The 22,576-nt window shown below is 34.5% G+C and overlaps 1 protein-coding gene across 4 annotated transcripts in view; it reads right to left on the bottom strand.

The window, feature by feature from the left end:
- Positions 1–22,576, bottom strand: part of LOC111158518 (PAN3 poly(A) specific ribonuclease subunit) — a 126,357-nt gene that overhangs the window by 47,820 nt on the left and 55,961 nt on the right. The gene's annotated exons all lie outside the window — the stretch shown is intronic.

Here is a 22,576-nt window from a genome sequence, read left to right as displayed (position 1 = left end):
TATGATTCAACCTTTTAATAGATAAAATAACTTTTTAAAAACCAAAGACAATTTGAACGTTAGAGAAAATATTCTCAATCAACTAAAGTCTATTAAGATGCTAAGAATGGTTTTAGGGGAAAACAGCTCATTGTAAGTGATGCATTATAATGTGAACTAAAAATTTTTCTCATGGCATAGTTATTTGATCCAGTTAGGAAATATAGAAAAGCTATTTAAATAATTAATAACATTACCTAAAATAAAATCAACTTCTTGTAAGTTTACACTCTGAATGACCTTGAGCATAAGCTTGTTTGATAAAATATTAAAGTCATCATCATCTATATTGCCTTATAATAAAAGAACATAGAAATTTAAAAATCCTAAATTTAGAAAAATCCTTAGTCAATATTTTTGTTTCATGATAATCACCCCACTGAGTCACCCTTAAAGTCCTATCTTTTTAAAAATAATTAAGAATCTACTTAATCATCTACTAAAGAGAATTAAGAATCTACTTCATGAACTTACCAATAGTCTGAAGAAAATATTTTATAATTTCCAATTTTTAAGCCAGAAGTAGACTAAGTTTTTTCTCTCTTTTTACAAATCAGACAGTTGGGGCCCAGTGATTTGTTCAGTCATAGAAATTTAGTGATCATACAAATGAAACTAGAATCTAGGCCCCTTGAGTGCTAATACAGCTCAAGTGTAGTACTCATGCTGTTGAATTTGACCTAAATTTAAATCCCTAATGACTATATAAAAGTAACGTACCTAGAAGGAAAAGTTATAGTATAAACAGAAAACCTGGTTAAAGGCAGAAATGGCAAGTTTTTCAGTCAAATATAAAATATTAGAGGAGGGGAGAATGGTGCAACCAATTAAAAACATTGATCTGTTAAAAAGTTTCTGGAATTCTACATAAGTCTCAAAATGATACCATCAGTCCTAAAGGTTTAGGTACTATGAAAAGAAATATGTGACTATGAAGCCATGTACACCTGCGAAGACAAGAGTGATTCAGAAGGCCCTTGAATTTAAAAATTATGGAAGAATCAGAGTTTCTAAAGAATCCTAGCAATATGGATGTCTAGGTTATTTTATTTATTAAAGATTTTTTAAATTTATATATCTAGTGACATTAGTTTTTCTCCCCCTCAAAAGTTATTATTAAATTGATAGGATGCATTTTATAATAGATGGCACCTAAGAATCCAGGAAAATATGGTAAATCTAGATTATGGTTTCGATCACTTTTCTGCCAAACAAGGGGACTGAGAGCAAGATTCTTCAAGATCTTGCCATCAAGTAAAAAAGTCTATTTTAATAAATTTTAATTTGGAAACATTTTATTATCACTATTAAGCCACAAACTGAGGTAAGAAAACTTTCAAATAAACATACAACTGAGATAACGATTATACAGGCATGTGTGTATTTTAAATATGGATCTAATCCTCGAACAGACTGTACAAAATAAAACAAACCAGCACCCAAAAAGCAACAGAATTAGGAAGTAACAGCTAAGATATTAGGCTTTACTTCTTTCCCCATAATAATTTCATCATCCCATCAAGTTATCAAAACTGGCTAAAAATGTTCGTAATTAAAAGTACCAGGTTTAAGGTCAAAATAACCATGCAACTAATGAATCTATGTATAAAAGCTCATTATCTACAGCCCAATTTTCCAAACTCTGACATGACAGATGATCATTTGCACTTCTAGCCTGAACAATAAAAAATATTTAGTAGTGAACTAAAATACTGACTAGGTAAAATTCCCATTATTTTATATATTCTAAATCATGCCAACTTTCAAATGACTAAAATAAATATATTTGCAATCCTAAACCACAGGACTATGTGTGTTACCCACAGATGTACTTTTGGCCAAAATATTCCCTATGACATGCCATACCCTATTTTTAAAGGCCTCCAAAAAGACAATCCACAGTATTCCTGAATAATTTACTATGGCCTAGAATATTAGGATAAATACTTGCTTTCTGTAGTTTAAATCCCTCACTGTTTCAGATTTTAAAATCCATTTATTTAAACATAATTATTCTCATTTCCTCAAAGATTGATACTAAAAAATACTGTACTTTTCAAGGCAAAAATTGGTAATTATCAAAAGCATATCACAGTATTAACCACAAGCCAAATTGTAAATTATTCACAGATCTAGTAAAATACACACTAATCAAATTAAGTTCAGTTTAGTCCTAGAAGTTTCACACCACAAATGCAAACTACCTTTGCAAAGATGAAACAACCCAAATGCCAAAAGGTTTACTTGAAAGAAATGTTTACAACCCCATGTGAAAAAAGGGTACTTGGATTCAGCAAAATCCTATGCTGACCTTGTGAGGGTGTACTAATTCTTGCTGGCAACAAATAGCAGTAAAATTTCTATACTTTAAAGAATTATTCCATGAAGTGTGATAAAATGAAAACGGAGTCAATAAGGATATTCATGTTAATTGCCAGAACTGATTCCTTCACAAACCCTGTTTTCACAACAGCAACCCCTTATGATTAGGGGAATTAAAAGTTGCTGAACTCAACAATCCCTTCAGTTAAACCAACAGACCCCTCATAGAGCTGTCCAACGCTGCCCAAACTATCCATCCTTTAGTCGGATCAGTCAGTTTCATGAATTGTAGGATTTATCTTCAAGTCCAGTGCTGACTCAGAGGGTAGCTTGTTCCCTAGAGAAAACAACCAACAAAAATCAGAACAGCTACTGCTCATAAGCTCTTTCAACACCCAAGTGGAAAGGATAACTTACTGAGTCCAAAAAATAGTTCAACTTCCTTTCAACTAGAGAAATAGCCAATAAACTGAAGGCAGCTATGTGCCATAGGTCTTGGTTAAAGCTTTCACTCAGTTACAGCAAAGAAATGTTAAATAAATTAAAAAGCTTATATGAAAAGCTATCACACAAACTATATGGTTTCTCACTCAAGAAGAAATTTACAGGGAATATAAATGAAAAGTATTCCAAGGGCCAAAGCTGTTGTTTTGTTTTGTTTTGTTTTTATCTTTGAAGAGTTGATTTTTGTGTGCATGCACACACGCACACTCATTCGTGCAAGAAAGAGAGAGTGAAGTGGGTGAAAATTAAATGTCACCACCCAGAAGTAGTCTACATGTCTTAGGGTAGCTACACTTAACGCCATACATAAAAAAACTAGTGAAGTGTTACATAATCCCTTAAATCCAAGATCTTCATTCATTAGTTAGAAAAAATACTCTGAATCAAAAGATAAAAAGAGTAACGTGTTCTGTTTCAGGACTTGGCAATAGTAGGTTGCCTTCCCTATTATTTCTAAAACCAAAAAATCAACATGCACAGCCTTTGAGCTTCGAGATATACCACAACAGAACTAGGGGGCCTTTCCACTTCAGGAGTTAGGGATTTTGTCTACTATATCATGCTATTATGGAAAAGGGAAGCAAAATACTCAGTAAGAAAGGCAACTAGGGATCTCAAGCTAATTTCAGAACACAGAAATGTCATTTTGTCCTTTCACATGAATTAGATTAAAAGATTTTCATAAAACAAATACGTTACTCAAGACTGTCTCCAAAAAGAATCATGAAGGTGACCAATACAACTTTTCATTTTTTTTAAATTTATTAATTCTATTATTTACTCATTCAACTGTGGGAAAATTCTAATCAAAATCTTTCCCTTGTCATTTTCAAGTTGTAATTAGAAAATTCTTGATTCTCAACTAAGAATCTCTGTGTCTGACCTCAGACTTACGGAAGATAAAACTAGCAGAACCGATACCCTGCCTTGAAAACTGTACTCAGTTGCATATGAGCATCTGACACTTTGGTCAGGGGTTTCTGCTTTGGTTTGGCCTTAAAGTCTTACTGACTCCTCACATTCCCAGCCTTTGTCAGAGAAAGAGTTGAGCCCTAATGAGCTAAGACACACACTGCACATCACTAGAGAGTCACTCAAATCACTGTCTGTATTCTCTGGTTCAGAGGAAGAACAGTTCAGAAAAGCTCCAATGCTCCCAGCTTCCTTCATATGTACCGGTAAGTTCCTTCCTACTGAAAAATAGGCCTTGTGGGCCAGTGGTTTTCAAACTTTTTCAGGTAAAACCCTAGGCTTCCAGAGTAGCTTCAGGGTTGTGTAAATTTCTTGATTTGAAATTCTTTTATCTATTTTTTCAATATTTATTAAATCAGTAATAAAAATCACATATGCAGGTCCAAACAGTATGCATTCATTTTTAGCATACTAGAGATTATCACCAACATACTCAGTTTGTATCAGATTACAGTATTTTCATGGACATCCCAGAGTAAAGTCTATCTCTCCTGTCACCGCACACGCTCTCTCTTTCTCTCTCTCTCTATATGGGTTTTTTGTTAGGAAGGTAGACTCTGGAGTAATCTTTATTTAAATGCACAGGTACTTATACAAAATTGAACAAATAAGTGTACAACGTACACATGTGAATTGTGATTCTCATGTTACTATATGATAGAAAATATAGAAAAGGAGACTGGGTAACAAAGAGAAGTTATTATCCTTTACCCACCAATTTCAATCTATTGTGTTCAACAAAGTACCACACAGACTTGTTATTGTCACTGAAAAACTTTATGAACAAATTTTTAAAATCTAACCCTGTAATACCAGTTTTAGTGACTTTATATAAATTTAGATTTGGAGATTATGTATCATCTCCACAAGCATTCTGCTGCTTTGAAAACCACTGTTCTAAACTCTAATTAAGGCTTGGTATTCCTGGTTCACAGGTCCCCTAGGGGCAGAAATGGTAATTAAGTCTAGTTTCTAATGCCTGCTGAGTGGGAAGTTCCTGCTACCTGTACTCCAAATCACCTTACCAGTCTTACCTCCTACTAACCTCCTCTCCCCACATTCTCACAGCTCTCAAAACACAGTATGCCAAACTCTGGAGTGTTAATGGCAATCAAAACTGGTAAAGTTTTAAGAGAGGGGTACTAGATACTTTAAATATATGGAAAAGGTATCTATCTCAGTGCCATTTTTCATTAATTTTTCCAAGTTTCTGCCCAATCTAACCTTTTCCACTTGCCTAGCAATTTTTTTTTTTTTTTAAAGATTTTATTTTTAAGTACTCTCTACACCCAACATGGACTCCAACTCATGGCCCTGAGATCAAGGCCACATGTTCTACTGACTGAGCCAGTCAGGCACACTTGCCTAGCAATTTTAATCTTAAAATGAAATCCCACTCTTCTGATATAACAGAGATGAAATATCACACCACATGCATCAAAAAAATGGTAGACTTCAAAGATATTTCTTTGAAAAGATAAGGGAAAAAGAAATTCTATATAACAAGAGCAGTGACTAAAAGCCTAAGGTGGAGAAACAGAATTATCCATAGGAGCTAATGATAGTCCTTTAAATTGTCACGTGGAATCACTGCACATTGGTACCCACCCACAGCTTGTTTTAAAAAAAACAGAACAGGGGCATCTGGGTGGCTCAGTCAGTTAAGCGTCTGGATTTGATTCAAGTCATGATCCCAGGGTTCTGGGATCCAGCCCCATGTCAGGCTCCTTGCTCAGTGAAGAGCCTGCTTCTCTCTCTCCCTCTGCCTTTCCCCCTGCTCGTGTACTCTCACTCCCTCTCACTCACTCCCACTCTCTCTCTAATAAATAAGATCTTTTAAAATACAACGACAGAGTGCCAACTGGTTAAAACAAAAGCAAAACAATACCCTGCCCTAACCTAGCTTCTCTAAGGAAACTCCTTGGACTTCCTCACCATCAGCACTTAGGAGTAACAGCGCCTGTTCTAACAGAAACTTGCTTCAAGCCTACGCTTTGGTACCATATCTGAGATTTTCTTCACAATCTGTTCAGTCTTTTTTACCTAACTATTAGGTTGAATTACTTTTTGAAAGTTCACTAACTGAGTAAGAGCATTTCTAGATGATGGTACTCAACTGGTTGAAACAAACTAACAAACAAAACCCAACCAACTTCACAGATTCTCAACGGTGTTTAAAATTTAAAGAAATCCTTTCCATCCTTTAAAACCCATCTCCAGTATTTCCTTTTCCATGAACCTTTCTGGCCTGGACATCCTCATTCAAATCAATTAAAACCTCACTTTTCTTAAAATTTTCTGGCATTCTGAACTTTTTTTTTCTTTATAAGTAAAAGGGCAGATATCAGAATCTCCTGGGGTGCCTAGGTGGCCCAGTTGGTTGAGCGTCCGCCTTCAGACCAGGTCATGATCTCGGAGTCCCGGGATCGAGCCCTATGTCGGGCTTCTTGCTCCGTGGAAAGCCTGCTTCTCCCCTGTTTCTTGTTTCTTGTTACTTGTTCTTGTTTCTTGTTGCTCCCCCCACTTGTGTTCTCTATCTCAAATAAATAAAATCTTTAAAAAAAAAAAAAAAGAATCTCCTACGAAATCTTTAAAAATACAAAGGACATTGCTCCAGTTGTCTAGTTTGTGACGCAGTAGATCTTAGATGGGGCAGGGAAGGCTGTATTTTAGAAGCACCAAAGATTAATCTGTAACTATATGGAAGCTTACAGGAACCACTGCATTAGATTAGGAACTGAGGGCGCCTGGGTGGCTCAGTGGGTTAAGCTTCTGCCTTTGGCTCAGGTCATGATCTCAGGGTCCTGGGATCGAGGCCCACATTGGGCTCTCTGCTCGGCGGGGAGCCTGCTTTCTCCTCTCTCTCTATGCCTGCCTCTCTGCCTACTTGTGATCTCTCTCTCTCTGTTTCAAATAAATAAATAAAATCTTTATTAAAAAAAAAAAAAAAGATTAGGAACTGAACAAGGTTCCAGGAATTCAAGAAATAAGACCCAGTCCCTATCATGAAGTTCACACTCTGTCATAAATAAAGCCCACAAAAGTGCTCAAAATTTTCTAATTTAAAAATTTACTCTAGGGCTCCATCTGAGATCACAATAATGGATAAAATGTTAAAAACGCCTTCAGAAGAAGCATTTTTTTTTTAAAGATTTTGTTTATTTATTTGACAGACAGAGATCACAAGCAGCCAGAGAGGCAGGCAGAGAGAGAAGAGGAAGCAGGCTCCCCACCGAACAGAGAGCCTGATGTGGGGCTTGATCCCAGGACCCCGAGATCATGACCTGAGCCGAAGGGAGAGGCCCATCCCACTGAGCCACCTAGGCGCCCCCAGAAGAAGCACTTAGCTTTAGTGAAGAAAATGTATATAAATAGTAAAAAAAAAAAAATTTTTTTTAAAGATTTATTTATTTTAGAGAGAGCGAGAGAGCACATGTGCAAGTGAGCAGGAGAGGGGCAGCAAGAGAGGCAGAGAAAGAATCTCAAGCCGACTCCCAGCTGAGCATGGAGCCCAACGCAAGGCTCAATCTCATTACTCTGAGATCCTGACCTGAGCTAAAATTAAGGGGACACTTAACTGGCTCAGCCACCCAGGTGCCCCAAAACAAAGACAAAATTAAAAAAATATATTATGATATACTCAAGCACTACGGCAGCACAGAGAAGAATGACCAGAGAGGTAGAAATGGCTTTGGGGAAAGAAAAGGAGGCATTTGACCTTAATCAATGAAAAACGCAAGATCTCAAAAAACTGAAGAGCCTTCCAGGAAGAGTAAGGTCAAAGCAAAGGCACAGAGATGGGAGCGGGGAGCTGACCATGTTCAAATACATATTCTTAAATAGGATGTATACTTTTTAACAGAGTAGGTCCTTCATGAGGTAAAGTTAAAAGGATGAGGCTTACTTAATCAGAAAAGAAAGCAGCAGTCTTTAAACAGTTAGCTTCAACTGTTTTAATCCTTTTTTTTTTAATTGTTTTAATTCTAAAAATATTCACTTAGCATCTAAACACAGTTTCCACCACCAGGGACTTCATATTCCAATGGGCATAAAGAAGACCAATCATTCTAAATTAAACAAAAATAAAACTTCAAATTATAGTAAGTTCTTTTTTTTATGATTTTTTTTTTAAAGATTTTATTTATTTATTTGACAGAGAGAGATCACAAGTAGGCAGAGAAGCAGGCAGAGAGAGAGAGAGAGAGAGAGAGAAGCAGGCTCCCTGCCGAGCAGAGAGCCCGATGCGGGACTCGATCCCAGGACCCTGAGATCATGACCTGAGCCGAAGGCAGCGGCTTAACCCACTGAGCCACCCAGGCGCCCCTATAGTAAGTTCTTGTGCTCGCTTCGGCAGCACATATACAAATTATAGTAAGTTCTGACAAGGAAATAAAGAGAACCACCTGAGGAAAATAATGGTGGGAAATGTCCTTTAAATTAGTCAAGGACTTTTCCTTTGTGGCATTTTAGCTGACACCTAAGAGAAGGAAAGACCTAGTCACAAAAAGAACAGGTGGAGCAACATATGCCAAGAGCATGAGCCAAAAAGGGGCTGGACCTATCTGAAGAAGGCCAGCACGGCTGTAACTGAATACATAATGTAGAGGGGAGAGTAGAAGGGTAAGATTTAGACAAGTATACAATACATGAATTATGTAAGCCATAGTAAGGAGCTTGGATTTTATTCTACTAACAATGAGAAGGCCATGACCTCATTTACATTTAAGATTACTTTTGCTTTTAAATGGGAAATGAACTTCAGGGGTAAACCAATTAGTCTATCATGGCTAGGACCAGGGGCAGTGTATGTTAATGTATGTTAGAGATACTATATGCAAAATGAATTGACTAGATTACTCATTAACTCACTGTGGATAGTGAGGGAAGAGAGCAAAGATGAATCTTAAGTTTCTCACTCAAGCATCTTTCAGAGGGTGATAAGAGGTTTACCCAACTTCATAAAAGCCCTGATAAGAAAAAGCCTTAAATCCAAAAATGGAATGCAGAATAATTAATAAATCCTGAAATGAAGTAAGGACTATTCTTCTAGGGTAATTAAGAGATTTTTAAACAGCTTAGCTAGCTTAAGTGGGAAATGAAGCTGGGGAAATGAATTAACCAGTTTAGGATACTTGCTACCTATAATTTTTTTTATAATGTATACAATTCACATGCATACCCACAACAGCTCCATTATACTCATATCAAAATTCCAAAAGTGAAAAATTTTAGGACAACACAGTAATATTTTCTTTTAATTATAAATATATGTAACTGAAAATATCTGAGGGAGGGAAAAGTCCTGCTCTGTCCCACTGTAAGAAGAGGAGTGCTTTTCCACTGTCCCTAACCCCTTAAAGTACTGGTTCTAGGAATGGACATTGGAATTGCCAGATCAGCTGTCTAAAAACAGACATGTGCAGAACTGGGGGGAAAGGAAGGGAGGATCTGGGTGAGAAATTGGAATGGTGGGTTTAGGGTGGGTCTTGGTCACAAATTTTTTTAAAAACACCCTGGAAAATGTTGACATACATCTTCAGTTAATCTTTAAAAGATTAACACTAATCCAAGCTAATTTTCACATAGTTTTAATTAGTAGGTTTTTTTAGTATTAATGGCTGAGGCCATGAGGTAATAAATCCATTACAGTCAGAAATATTTTTATGAACATAAGCAACAGCACTTTGTCTTACTGTATATTAGTCATAAAAGTCAAAATTATTGAAATAACAAAACAAAAGGATTAATTTACACAATTACGTTTAAAATAGACCTTTCCCCTTTTGGGGGGTGGCGAGCAGGTGTCATATTTCCTACTGACTGTAGTTTGAATATAGTAAAAACTTTATAATAAAACCAAGTCTCAACATCTCCTTAAGTTTCTCCAAGCAATTCCCCCATGTGGTTACTAGTTATGTCCTGTGAATAGAGGTACATATAAAAATATCTCCAAAAGTTAAGTATGAGAACCAAAACCCCTAAATGTCAATTTATCAAAATTTTAAAAATTGGAAATGTGTTATTTATTTTACCAAGTTTTTTTTTTTTTTTTTAAAGGTTTATTTATTTATTTGACAGAGAGAGAGAGATCACAAGTAGGCAGAGAGGCAGGCAGGGGGCGGGGAGCAGACTCCCCGCTGAGCAGAGAGCCCGATGTGGGGCTCGATCCCAGGCTCCTGGGATCATGACCCAAGCCGAAGGCAGAGGCTTAACCCACTGAGCCACCCAGGCGCCCCTATTTTACCAAGTTTTAACACAACAGAATTATAAATAAATTACTTTTCATTAGATGAAAGTTTTTAAGTTACAAATATATTCCTTTATAAAATACAGATGGAAAATTTGAGAGCTCTCTCATCAGGGAGATTAGTAAATAAGAAAAACTATAAATCTGATTTTTGCCAGTGAAATGAAATGATGAGAATGAGATGAGAACCTACTTCACTTCTACCCCTGAGACAGCTCTCAAACTTCCACAAGGAACAGATAAAATGTCCAATACACGAAATTAATTTGCAACATAAAAAACTGCACACAAGCCACACAATATATTTTTCCTCCAAAAGAAAGAAGTCACAACTCCAAGAATAAGACAGTCATAATTTCCAAAATATTAGGAAACCATGCAATTGAGCAAATCACAAAAATCCCTGCTTCTCTATAGAAGAGATTAAAATGCATAACAAATTTAAATAATACTGTGCTAAGTCATAAATGAATTAAATGGAATTATAAGCATTTAACACAAAAAAACACATAGAACTGTAAATCAGACAAGCAAAGAAAACTCTATCCTGTTTATAGTCTTTTATTCAAACTGTTTTAAGATTTTCTCATTAATAATTTAGGTAGATAAGATTACTAAGAGAACTTCTCGAATTGTTTTTGTTTCAGAATTACTAAAAGCAACCACCCAAAATTACTGTCTACAATTCTTCCAATTACACCAATATATCTGTTTTTGTTTGAAATTACTGGTTTTAAATTCTCATTTTCTAGTTTAACAACATGCATTCTGGGTATCTGTTAACCTTTTCAAATAGGAAAAAAATAGTAATAAGGAAAAAACAGTACTCTAACCTGAAAATACAGGTAAAAGTTTTGTACTGGGCCTAACCTAAAAACTCATTCCATAAAAAGGATAGGGAATATGTATACTCACTGATCACATTTAATAGAGGCATGATATAACCTTAGATCTTACATATAAATTACTTTCCTGAAAGATTACAGCTTTCATCCAAAGGGAGCATTTTGAACAATTTTGTGGCTAAAGGTTATTCATGACAAAAGTTGAATTAAATTAATAAAAAATAAATACCTTACCTGAAAACTTACTCTGATTCTTAATACATATATGATCTAAATTTGTGGATATGTTTTTTTATGGAAATTAAATTCTCAATGAAGTATGTATTTCCTAGATTTTTTTTTTAATTGAAGGTAGTAGAGCTTCATGTCCTACATGCAAATGCATCCCACATAGACGGAAAGAGAATCAAATCATCAGCTACCACTGAAATGCTTTTTTAAAGATGTGATAGAACAATTTTCTAATCTTGAAGTCTCCAAAATCTAGATTCAAGGTAAACTGAACCTTGGATTCAAAGAACCTCCAGTACTTGTGGTATTCCTGATTTGACTCTTATTTTGCCATCCTTCAGTATCCACCTTAAGCCTTTTAATATAGTAGTGCATAGCACAAACCTAAATCTTGTTTTTAAAGACTCCATCAAAAAAAAAAAAAAAAATTGAACTAAAAATTATTTAAATAGGACCGAGAAGATATCACAAGTATTGTTTTTCATTCTTTTAAAAAGTATATAAAGAACCAGTAATATTTTTACTTTTAGGAAAATATAAAGAAAAAGCACAAAATGTTTTAAAATACTGAATCACGGTTAACATTTCAGTTATAAAAATTACATTTGATGAAAAGTACAAATATTTTTCTCTTCACTATATAACACAAGAAAAATGAAAAGTTTTAACACCATCAAAAAGTTTTCTTTCTTTCTTTTTTAATGTAAGTAACCTTTAATAGAAGCCATGTGGATTTGGCCAAAATAAATACAACTCAGTTTTCATCTCTGGTTTTCTCCTCAACCTCTAGAAAATTTTAACAATGGATTTATATAATCATTACTTCATTTTGGCTGATTAGTTACATGTGATAAAAAGTATCTGGACTACCTGGCTATTAAAAACACTAAAAGCATTTGAAAAATATATTACGTGTCCTACAGCTTCCTGAAAAAAATTATCTAATCTCATTTACCAAAGTTAGGCAAACGCTGTAAATTCGTATTAGGAATTTAACTTGAGTTTTATCAACCATATACTCTGACATACTACATCTGTTTGGCTTCCCATGTCTACAAACAGTATTCTTCCCTTTGGCCTAACTTCAACCTTACCTCTGTTAACAGCCTTATTTCCATGAGTTTTCATTAATTAATTTGACAAGTATTAGAATATTAACTACATGTAATCAATAGTGCCTAAACCCTAAAAGTGTTAATAACTTATCCACATTTTAAAAAATGACTGTATAGATTTGAATTACAATTTTAAGAACTGTATCCTCTGGCCTGTTTGGTAGGTACTTAATTTGATCACCGTAATATTTGAAGAAACATAACAGTGACGTGCCTGTCCCCAAACTTGGACTAATGATCTAAAATGGTAGGATCTTTCCTAGCCTCTACAATGGTGGCGACTGTTTAAATCATAACATTGATGCTATTGAAACGAAGGATTAAAACCAAATGGGGGGAGGACAGGTATCTCATAACAAAGCCAACTCTTCTAGATCAAAAGAAACATTTTTTGCTTCTCAAGTGATAATGAATATTTGAGTAAATGGATTCTTCATTCATAGTGACAAATTATGTTTGTACTGTTTATAAACAAGAAACTTAACTCTAAGACAGGTGTCTTATATAAAATCATAGATACCGGGGTGCCTGGGTGGCTCAGTGGGTTAAAGCCTCTGCCTTCAGCTCAGGTCACGATCCCGGGGTCCTGGGATCGAGCCCCACATAGGGCTCTCTGCTCAGCAGGGAGCCTGCTTCCCTCCCCCAACTCTCTGCTTCCCTCTCTGCCTACTTGTGATCTCTGTCAAATAAATAAAATCTTAAAAAAATTACAGATATTCACAAAAATAATGTAAGGCTAATATTAATGTTATTTTAACTTTGGATTTCTTTCCAATGAATAAAAGCTAATACCAAATTTAAAACAAAAATTGAAGTCTGACTTCAAGAAAATGTTGTGATAGAATCAATAAATACCTGTTACTTCTCTAACATAACAATTTAGTTGACCTCCACATAAAAACTTTAAAGCATACATAATAAAATGTAACATGTAAACAAAAGGTATTTGATTACTGGTTCAAGATCCATGGAGTTTAAAATTTTAAAGAGCCATGGTCTTTATCAGGAGCCAGAATAGACATCAATGTATTATAGTAATTAACTTTAAAACTATTTTGTCCTTTTACCATTATTAAGGTGGAAGAAATCTCCATTGCCCAGGTGTCTTTTTTTTTTTTTTTGAATTCTGTTTATGTTCTTGAATGAGCTTCAGTAACCCCTATAACAATTCAATGGAAAACTTATCTGATCACTTCAGTTATCCAGAACATAGCCAAGAACTAGAAAAAAACTAGTCTCGAAGGATAATTTAAAGTCCATGTACCTTATTCAAAGGAAACAATTCAAGTCCTTAACTCAAAGTCTTTTTCTTATTTGAAAAAAAAAAGTACTAAAAAATGTGTGTGTGTTCTCAGCCCTCAGCAGATCAGGAGGAAAAGAAAGGGGTTATAAGAAAAAAGGGGAAAGAAGACAGCAAAGAGCACTAAGAACAGTGAGGTCTCAAAGAGCTTCCCAAGAAAAGCAATCTTATCAGCAATACCTGGAAACAAATTAGAACAGTAAATTTTCTGGCTCACCCAAACCTATGAAATCAGGAACTCTGGGGATGAGACCCAAGAAGGCTGGTGATTGTGATGGACTCTCAAATTTGAGAACAACTGTCCTAAAGGTAGGAATATTAACAGCACAACACAGTCATCAATAAAATGCCAGTAGGAACTCAGTAGAAGGGTTCAAATAAACTTGCCTGAGTATGTCCATTCAGGAGCACTTCAACAGTTCAGAGAGCAAGAGAAAAAGGCCTTACCTTCAAGGTATTATAATCTAACATACTGGGGTAAGAGGACAATGGGAAAGTGAAGAATCTAAGTAATTATATAACTTGAAACAAACTGCTCTAAAAACTCTGATACCTAAAGGGTATCAATTCGATTCTGGCCCAATATGATCACTGAGGCGGACAAAGTTAAGCATGAGCCATCAAAAAAAAAGGATTATATTCTATCTGAAATAAAAGAGTACTACAAATTTTAGAAATCTACGAAAAATTGCTGAAAATCTCAAGTTTTGACAGTTAAAGCCATAAAGCTTCTGATATATTAAAAAAAAAAAAAATCAAGCAGGGCACCTAGGTGGATCAGTAGGTTCAGCATCCGTCTCAAGACTCTTGATTTCAGTTCAGATTGTTATCTCAGGTCATGAGATTGAACCCTGAATCCAGCTCCATGCTGAGTGTGGAAGCCTGCTTAAGATTCTCTTTCTCCCTCTCCCTCCAAACCCATACCTGCTTGTGTGCGTTCTTTCTCTCAAAAAAAAAAAAAAAAAAAAAAGGTAAATAAATAAAAAATCAAGTATGCTGGAAACCTCCATTTCCTGTGATCCTAAATAAATCAATTATTGCAGCTTCTTTATCAATATCTTTAGATACCAAAGATGCAAATAAGATAGTGTCCCAAAATGTATAGACATGAGATAACGAGGATCAACTGTTAAAATCTTGCATCAAAAGAAGACTGGCAAATGAAACCTAACTGCTTAAAAAAACCAAAGTTCAAATTTTGGTGGACAGTTATTACTGGACACCAGACAATTTCCAGGCTTGTCCATACCAACATCCCACTGATGTTCCTCCTCCTCCAGTTGCCTGGAGAGATGCCCAGAAACCACCTGATCTGGGTCTCTAACTGATTTCATGGAAAAGAGCATCTCAGACAACCTAAATATCTGCCCTGGACTAGTAGAAAAGCAAGAAATAAGTTTTGTCATGTGAAGAAGCCCTTACAGTTTGGATCTGTTTGTTTCAGCAGGTTAGCCTACCACCATATCACAAACAATGGACAATAAGAGTACAAGGCATAGTAACTATAGTCTAGGGAGCAGTTTGGAGAGAATAATTATACTAACATCCTATTGATCCGTACTGTTTTCTTTAAGGTACAAAATCCCCCAAAAGGACTATCAGTTAGTAGTTACTACTTATAGGAATACCAATCTAAAACCTGGAAACCACATCTACAATACAGGAAGATATTTATGAAATCACAAGAAAATATCTCATTTCAGGCATATCAATGTATAAGAGAGTCATGACTAAAAAATCCAGAACTAAACATTATCACCATAAACATGCAGTCCACATTTGATTGTTTGCTAGTATTTATGTTTAGGCTTTACTAGCCTATGTGTACTAGGGCTTTTAAAATAGATACATCTTTAATTCCTCTCCTTTTCTAAGACCTTTCCCATGTGCTCCACATGGACTGCACATCTGAAAAGAAAAAAAGAGTAAGAAAACAGGTGGCTTTCATATATGAATTTGACTAGTCAAGATGAGAAGAATCAGGGAAAATTCAAGACAGAGACTGCTGGAGGGGAGTGGGGTGAGAGGATGGGGTAATTGATGATGGACACTGGGGACGGTATGTGTTGTAATGAGCACCTGGTATAAGACTGATGAATCACAGATCTGTACCCCTGAAACAAATAATACATTATATGTTAATTAACTGATTTTAAATTAAAAAATAAATTCTAAAAAAAATAAAATAAAAATTAAAAAGAAAGAAGAGGCTGCCACCTTTCATGTCATTCCTATAGAATTAGAGGACCACCCCCAACTAAAGACATGACATACAGCACAGTTAATTTTATTCACACACTCTCTCCCTCACTGAGTACATACAATGCACCAGGCCCCATTGAGCCAAAAGGTTAAAGAAGAAATGATCCTGAGCTCTCAACCCATTTGACTTAAGGGGGAAGCGGGGAGTGGGCAGGGACCTGACTCCAGTTCTCTACATCCAGCTAGAAATCCAGAATGCTCTTGGGCATTTAACTAATACATGCTCTCTCTGCCTCATTTCATCCAGAACCACTACAACACTCTGATTTACTTACCCCAGATTCCAATCCTACATTGCTGAAACAAAACTCCCCTCATCTCCAGATAGCCTTGGTGGGATTTTCTGTCAATAACAATTTGTCATTGACAGACAATGTCAAGGAAGTCCAGTACCTTTTAAAGTCCCTTTTAAGTCTAGTACAAATACCCAACTCTCCTTTTGCTACCTCTCTCATCGCTGTGTTCATTTCTGCCTCTTTTTAGTGTGCCTATCACCTACAGATCAACATGTCACAAAACAACAGAATTTTACATTAGAAAGACTTTTAGAATCATCAAATATTAGCTTCTTATAGAAATGAAGATGCTAAAACAGAGGGGTCAAAGGGTGTGCCAAAAACCACACAGCTATTTTATTATAACTAGAACCATGTTCTAAAGGTAATCGAGTCATGATCCAATGAAAGCAGCCAAAGAAAAGCCGATGTTGCTGTAATAGTAAATCACTGAACTTCAGTGGAAGGGAAACCCCTACCCGCTCCCATCCAGTCCCTACCCCATAGGTAAGGACAAGTTAGCCAATACATGAGATTTAAACAGGAAGTCCACAATAGGACCTCTAAAACCTAACAAGATGTATTAACAGGGATTCCCCAACCAGTAGAACAGTATCTACTGGTAGCTATTAAGCCTTACCTGACAGGTCTCCAAGACAGCTGCAGCAGCCACATCCCCCTCTGCGCCATTAACGTCTCGCCTCAGTTTCCTGAAATTCCCAACCGGGAAGGGAATACAGGCCCACAGGCATTCCCAACCTGGTTATGGCTCTACAGTTCTACTGTTAGTAAATCTTCCCTGGGACAGCACCATCTGTATCCATATACATGCATACAAAAAGCAGTCTCCATCTAGGATGAGCTTAACATTACAGGGCAATGAAAAGGTTCTCTTCAAAAAAAACCTCAGAGACCCCTGATCTTAACTATAAATTTTTATTTCATTTTTGAATGTAGAAAGTACTCCCCAATTAGAAAACCTGGAAAGGTTTGAGTGATTCTGCAGAATATACCTGAAAAACAAAGTAGTTACAAAAAATGGAAACATGCAATTTAAAAATAATACTTACAAATATCTTCACTGGTTTTAAGAATGTTTCAGCACCTCAAGACACAAAGTGACTCTAGTTTTGGTATAGTCAAATTTTCAAATGGCACATTTTTGTTCTTATAGGACTATTAATATCTATATTCTCTTGAACATTTGCAATTTAGAAGTTTTCAAAGATGTTCATGAAATCATTAAAATTCACTATATTTTAAAAAACCGACCAATTAAAACATTTTTTCCCAAGACAAAAATGAAGCTTAAGTGAGTAAGCACTTATTAGGCACCATCTATATGCCTGTTTGTGCTAGATAAGAAATGACATGGTTGTCTTAGGGAACAGGGAACTGGTAATATGCTTAGGAAATCCAGACTGATATTTTTAAACAAAGAAGAATATTTTAATGGTAGATTACCTCTACTACTATTAAGAGTAAAAACAATTCAGACAAATCAATTCAGATGAAATATCAAAAAAAAAAAAAAAATCATGGCAAAGTTTCCTGACTGGGTTGAGCCACAGAATTCATTTAACAGTAGACTTTTAGAAAATAATTATAGGAAAATCTAACTAGAGTAACATACTATAAAACATGGTGATGTTTAAGAATTACATAAATATTTTTATAATTTTATTTTCAGTAATTTTACCACTGAGCAAAACATAAAATAATCTAAAATGATAGATTATGAAGTTTTTATGCCTTCAGTGATTATAATGTAGAACCTAAGATACACAGTACAATTTTAAATATGAACTTGGATATTCACTATCAGCAAGACCACAGCTTCAACCTATTAGTAGAGTTTCCTATTTTCCCACAGGTACATAGGCTCCTTAGCTGGATATCAGAGCAGTAACACAGCTCGCAGGGTAGACGTATCTATGCATTTGATTTTATCCACAGCAGTGTTCCAACCACAATGACTTAGAGGAGTTTGTGATTTCTGACCTATATGAGTTGTTAATTTTGACAACATATCCCAATTTGCCCTCTCTCGTTTTTCAGTCATACACATTGATCAGCTATATGGACACACATACGTACAACTTGTCCAAAAAAGAAAGTATTTGAAAGGGCTATCACGTGGAAAAGATTCTAATTTTTACCCCATTCAACACAAAGAGAAAGAACTAGGTCCAGTGAATAAAAGACAAGACAGAGTTTAGTTTAGCAAGAGATACAACTTCCTTTTTTATTCAAACTTAAAATGTACACTGAGTTAGCTCACTTAGCTAATGAATTCCTTATTACTAAGAAGAAGTTAGATGATAATCTGTTAGGAAAGTCACCTCTACAGTGGCACAAGGCTCAATTAATGTTGACTCCAAAAAGTTCCACCTAGATCAATGATCAGTATCAAATTATTCCATAAACCAACAACTATGCAAATGAAATAAATTACACCTCCATTATTTTGCCAATGATATGAAATGCCACAGAGCTAATGAATCACAGAACTTTATTATTTTTTAGCACAGAACTTTAAAGCTAAAAAGAAAATATCCTTTTTAGGATCTATCTCAACATTATAAAAATAAAATATTTTTAAGTAGCACCATTTGATACATATACCTAAAATTATATATATATGGTTTAATATTTTAATATTTTAGAACAACAAAAATGATGAAAAATATTAATTTCCCCTTTTCCTTTCCTGTCCCCTTTTTCCCCACACCTTGCCCAAGCCAAAAAATAAATATTAGCTAATTTTACCCACCAATTCAACAACCTCAAGAATATAAAAGATTATTCCAAAAAATTAGATCTAAAACTATATTTTCATTAGATTTTTCTAGACTATTACAGTAAGATTTATAATAAATGAATAAAATTATTTAATGTTACATGTAGCATAATTAAATGCTTCTCCCCAAATCAATGACCTGAGATTTGTCACAATAACATATTAAAATCCAGCTAATGGTCCAAAAATCTGTACCATCTTCATCTTAAAGAATGAATTTTTGAAAATACTGAAAGTCACTTATGGCTCTCTTTCTTCTTTATAAATTAATGATGGCATTTTCAAATTCAAAAACTCTCTTTGCCCCTCCCAAGTATCCATACACAATCAAGCAGAACAAATCCTGAGTCACAACTGTGCATTAAACCACCAAATATATTGGTGAACTCCCTTGAAATGTATGCTCCCACTGCTACCTCTCTTAAAATCACTCTCAAAAAGACTATGGTTGATACTGGGGTAATTAAAGCACAGCAAAATTTAGTCTACTAAGTCCACTATCAAGTCAAAAGACTCTTAGGAAAAATTCTGACTAAAAAAACCGTTCAACAATTAGTTCTCACGACAAAATTAGTTTTCATGGCACAAAATATTAAGGCATAAACTATCATTTCATATACTTACTGTAGTCATATTTTCATTTCTAAAGATCTATTCAAAAATGTCACTTAAAGCAAAAACTAATAGAAAAATAGATCTTTATCTATTACTTTTTAAACATTCTTACTAAAACACATTTAGGAAATAGATTTTGCTAAGTGTGTGTTAAGCCAGTGGTTCTTAAATTTCCGAAGTCTGTATCTCTAAGAAGATAATTCATGCTGTGATCAGAGAAAAATGTACATTTACAAATAAAGAATATGCATGTAACTATCTCAAAGACTATGAAGTCCAAGTTGAATGCCATACCCCGAATACTCCTGTAACTATGCATAGCAGATACTTAGAAAGTAGCAAGCTACTGTTCTTAGGTTAATTGTGCATAAAACAACTAAACTTATAAATCCTTGATTTCCTAAAGGAGCAGAAAATGGCTGTGTGTACAATTCAATGGCAACTTAACATATGCTGCATATTTTTAATAATTTAAATACCTTTGAAACCTAATTAGCTATCAATAAATTCAAACAACTTTTATATAAAGTTTTACTTTTGTAGTAAAGCTTTTTAAAAATGCAAATCGGGTTTAAAAGTGATGAGAACATATTCACTCAGGATTCACTCAGAATCTACTGTGTTCCAGGAAGGCTTTTAATTCCTTATAATTTGAGGAAATTCAAACTCTAATTATCTACTTAATTTTGCTCAAATATGTTCACATTTTTGGTCAAAATGAAAATGACATTACTCTAGTTGACATCTGCATGCCAAAGTATTTAAGGTTTCATGTTTTTTTAGAAAAATGGTACTTGACATATTTCCAAGGGCAATAATTTCTAAAACACAAATTAAAAAAGGGAAAATGAAACTTCATAAACTGAAAATGATCAATAGGTTATATCTACAGTAGACAAGAAGCAGCAAAGATAAATTAAATCGCCACTAAGGTAAGTAAATAAACTCTATCACCTTTTTGATTCTACAACTTAAAAGTAGAAATACCAAAAACCTTTCCCAAGCCTTGGGGAAAAAAAAATTTTTGTGGGTAAGAAGTGATGAAAGACATTTTTTTCTTTGTTCCTCTCCAGAAAATGTTAAGCCATTAACTAAAAGGAGAAAATATGAAGAAATAATAAATGCAAAACCATTCATCATTCCAGTATTTGTAGAAAATACTTAATCTTATTAGTTGATTTTCATTTGAATGAAGAACAATTTTTAAATAATAGGTATTCAGGAATACATTTAATATGTATACTGATCTATTACCAAAGGTTCCAGACAGTAATTACTTTCATTAATAGGAAATAAAATGACCATTTTAATGTTAAAATATTTAGAAGAATAATAGAGAGCTATATAAAAGAGTAGTTTCTCAGTTAATTTAATGTTTTATATTAATTTCATCCTAAATTTAAGTTGTTGATACCCAACTGAGACCAATGAAACTTCTACCTACACACAATGGAACATCTACCTACCTACCTACCAAAGAGCTTAAAGAAGTAATGAATCATTAATAAATTTTCTAATTGTTTTCAAGATTTAAAATTTCCTTTGGCATTTTTAACTCCTTTAATATTTAAAAAGCTTGTTTTTTTTTAATGGCAAGCCTGAACTAATCTGATCAAAGATGTGAACAAAATAATTACTTTTGCAACAGGCAAAGACGTGTTGTCGGGCCAAAATAAACTGGTACTTCACTAAGAGAGTCAAAGTTTTCTGATTGGCATATGGATACCGTGCTTGTGGGTTCTTTATAAACACTGCTCAGAAGTCTGGACAATCTCTAAGAAATTTTAGATGTATAGCTGACATGTAGATTATGTTCATGTAAACAATGTGAACACACCTCAATGGGACAAAAATCATAGTAGCATATTACTTACAAGTAAAACTTTTAGGCTACCAGGGATATTCAATTCTGACACTGCTCTCTAGGGAAAAAGGGAAAATATTTACAAATTTAACTGAACCTGAAGAGAGCCAAAGTAGAAGAAAAGGTAAGCAGACAGGAGAGGGGGAATGGGTCGAAAGGGAAGGGAAGATGAGTGGGAAGGAAGAGAGCAAGAAGGAAAAAGGTAGCAGAAAGAAGCATTGATAAAATCCTTAGCAACATAAGGATATTCTGCCTCTAAGTACGCTTGATACTTCATATACTACCTGATGCTCTGTTTCATAAAGTTATCAGTACTACTCTCATTCTTTATTTCATAAAGATCTTTGATTTCAGTATCAGTATCAAAACCGATGAATCTTATTAACTGGATTAAGCCCTGGAGGCAATATTAGTTTCAGACTGATCTAGGTAGACCCTTTGGCTTCAAAGGCATCCAATTTCTGTTTTTTGAAACACTGAAGAAACACTAAGTGATGATTATCCAGCACAGGTTCTAGAAACATAATCGTGTGAGTAATTTCAAACAGTTTATAGAGACAAGATAATCTACTCTGCACTTATTATAAACTCAACATAATTCTCCACACCTTGGATTTCTAATTAAGGTACACAGCAGCAGGGATGGATGATGTTATTTAACAAATTTTTCATATTTCTATATTAAAATAAATGTCTATTATATGGAGTAGAATGAAAAATTTGTATGAATTTTTAAGATAAAAGAGAGGACTTCAAGAAAACAGGATTCTGGAAGGGTCACATTGGACCCCTGAGGTATCAGTGCATTTATTCAAATTCTTCAGCCATTATGGGTAAACATGGATAAAAAAATGATTGAAAAGTACTATTTTCTTGACCTTGACAACCCCTAAATAGATTTCTTTCCTACTGTTGTTTATAATACTTCAGCCAAGTTAAAATTACTACTATAGATTTATAATCAAACACCTGAAAGACAATACACCTAAACGTGTATTTAGGATGACACAGAATTTTTTTTAGAATCGAAGCATATATACATGTCAATATTCTATTTCTGAGGCTTTTACAGAAGTTTTTGAGTGAAACAGCATTATTATTGATTTGAAAAAATAGGGAAATACTAAGGTCCAAGTAGATTATTTTTTCTAATAAACCATTTTCTACTTTAAATTTCTTTTTGTG

This window comes from Enhydra lutris, unplaced genomic scaffold, assembly GCF_002288905.1.
Source record: "Enhydra lutris kenyoni isolate GAN:26980312 unplaced genomic scaffold, ASM228890v2 scaffoldscaffold60, whole genome shotgun sequence".
In the NCBI taxonomy this organism is placed as follows: domain Eukaryota; kingdom Metazoa; phylum Chordata; class Mammalia; order Carnivora; family Mustelidae; genus Enhydra; species Enhydra lutris.
The sequence above is the reverse complement of the archived record's forward strand: the minus strand, read 5'-3'. Positions and strand labels throughout refer to the sequence as shown.